Below are 3,005 nucleotides of genomic sequence, written 5' to 3' on the forward strand. Positions count from 1 at the left end.
CTTTTATACCCGTAAGTCCTTGGATAGTGCTTATACTTAGGATGAGTAATAGCCTTGGACTCATGAGACAATTTCCAGAAGGTCTATAGCAATTCTGAACACTAAAGAGAAGTTTAGTGTGTTCAACAAGGTCCATGATTTTATCTCTCATCTATCCTTCATCAGACTCTAATGAACCCTACCTTACTTAAGGTCCTGAACACTTTTTTATGCTCATTTCATTTCTGAACCATCTAGGATGTTGGAGAAATTTAATGCAATTTACCAAAAGAATGTTAATCTAGTTTACAGGCTTAAGGACTAAAAATATGTCCAGGTGGATTTGTTTCTAAGAGTACAGAATTTATTTTTAATGGTCCACAAGGATTTTAATATCTAAATTTTGGAAGTTTATTCATTATATTTATTTTTGAAGAAATATAAATAAATTCATGGTGTAAACTATTCTAAGACAAGTCAGTGGCAGTAGAATCATTCACTACATTCTCAACAGCTTTCAGTAAACTCCCAATTCATCTTCCCTATAAAGTTTATTTCTTTCCCTATAAAGTTTTAAGATAGTTAACATGGAAGGTGTCATTGTTAAAGAGTAAGGCATCTAACATTTAGTAAGTCATCATACCCTAAAGCACATTGAGACAAAGCCTGTAGTGTCAAAGAAAACTAAGAATTAATGTATTTCACTCAGAAAGGAAAACAGGATTTTGCCCAAACACTTAGAATTGCAAGACAGTTTTAAACCTGGTTAAAGTAATGCTAGGTTGGGTAGCTTCTCCTTTACTAGTATTTGGGTATAAAATGCTACTTGTGAGTCACCAAGCATAGAGAATGATCTTAGTGACCCTGAGAACATGCCTTGCCAGGTGTTTCCTACTGTGTCATTTATGAAAAAAGGGTCATGGGGCTACCCCACAGGGCAATTGTGTAATTATGAGAAATTTAAAGGGAAATATTTAAAGATTAAAAACTGGAAAATCCCTACTTTTTCCTTTGTGATAAAAAAAATCCCATGGAACTAAGCAAATAAATAAAAGATACATCCAGAGCTGGGGTGTGGCTCAAGTGGTAGAGCTTTTGCCTAGCAAGGGTGAGGCCCTGGTACAAAATCCAATACCACCAAAACAAAAAACAAACCAAAAAAACACAAAGGATATATCCAAAATGAAGTCACAAATAAGTCATTAGCTTAAGTGTAAAAATGCCTGTGCAGATTCCATAAGAAAAGGAAATTCATGAGAAGTATCCTAAAGTATTTCTAAAGAAATTCTAGAGAAGTATTTCTAAATGTGAGCACTTTTGAAATTGATTTAAAAAATGGAAACTTGCTGTAATTTTTACATGTGGCTGTAGAATAAAAACATAAAGAATAAATTGTAGAAAATGTTTCAAAATAAATATTATGGTGTCCTGAGACTTCCTTTCTAATGTAGGTATTTTAGAAATACATTGTAATAATTAGATTTAATCTGCCTCTGGTATTTATTTTATAGGTACTTTAACTCAAACTGCATCCTTTTTGAAGCAGAAAATACTTGGGCTAAATTTCACAAATTACTTAAGTTTCATTTGCATCTGAACTTAGCAAATTTTTATATTCCAGGTCTTACTAATCAGGGATTCAAGGGTCTGGGGAAGGAAAATGAATGGGAAAGCAATTGCTCTTTATTTATCCACTCAACATGTGTTTGTTGGGTCTCTAACTTAACTATCTACTAGTTAATATTCCTGGCATTATGGAAATAGAGGTGAGCAAAGGGAAATGGTCCATTTTCTCATGCAGCTCACTTCATGTTGCAGAGAACAAGCAGTTAAGTAAGTAAGCAATAACAAATCTAAACAGGTCAGCTTTCTGTCACCATGACTAAATACCTCAGATAATCAGTTTTTAAGGAGGAAGTGTTTATTTTGGCTCATGGTTTCAGAGTTTTTAGTCCATGGTTGCCTGGTACTGTGGCATTTGGTCCTGTAGCAAACCAGTACATCATGGCTGGGAGCTTATGACTGGGCAATGCTGCTTAACCTCACAGCAGCCAGAAAGCAAAAAGAAGACAGAACCCAAAAGACCTTTCACGGAGAGCACAACCTCTACCCTTCCATCCCTTTTTGCTTAACCATCTTCTACTGAGCCCCACATCCTAAAAGGTTCTGCCGTCTCCCAATAGGCAAGAAGCCTACAATGAGCCCTTCAAAACATGAGTCTCTAGAGGGACATTCAAATCCACAGTATAGCAGCAAGACAACTTTTGCCAAAGTTTGCCAAAGGACTGGTCTTTTGTGCCCAAATGAAATGAAACATACTTTAAAATAAAAACTTGCCATGAGGCAAAAATTAATGCTGGTATTTTTATTAGATAAATAGGTTATTTACTTACTCAGCAAATACTGTTTTTCATTTGCCAAAAATATGATCTCTGTCCTAATGAACAGATACCAATCAAGTATATAATCATGCAAATAAGGAAATAGTTACAAGTATCCTAGAAAAGATACACAGTATGTTGAGAAAGCCTAATAGAGGTCCTGTCTTAGTCTTGGAAGAGCCAGGAAGGTCTTCCCTGAGTAAGTGCCATTCAAACAGATTGAAAGGCAATGAAGGATTAACTATGGACAGAAGAAACCCTTCCAGATTCAAGGAACAATAAAGGACAGATTCATGGTTTAAATAATAACCCATGAATGCTAGGAAGGAAAGTTTTTTAGCTAGTTCAAACTGCTACTTAAGCTTTCACAGGAACCTCATCGATTTATTAGTCATATTCTATGCAATTTACATTAAATGTCAATGTCATCTACTAGGCAACCATAACTGACTCCAAATAGTGATGTATAAATATTAAAAGTGAACACAAAGCAGCACTGGTTTTCAGAGTGCTTTCATTTGAAGCATTTGAACCACAGCCTCATTTAAAAGAATAAAGACCCATTATTTGTGTAGTATTACACATTGTTACAGTCTAAAGTATTTAATTTGGGGGAGTGGAAAAGTACAAACAGAATTGCCTACC

The sequence above is a fragment of the Castor canadensis genome, chromosome 11, assembly GCF_047511655.1.
Source record: "Castor canadensis chromosome 11, mCasCan1.hap1v2, whole genome shotgun sequence".
Lineage (NCBI taxonomy): Eukaryota > Metazoa > Chordata > Mammalia > Rodentia > Castoridae > Castor > Castor canadensis.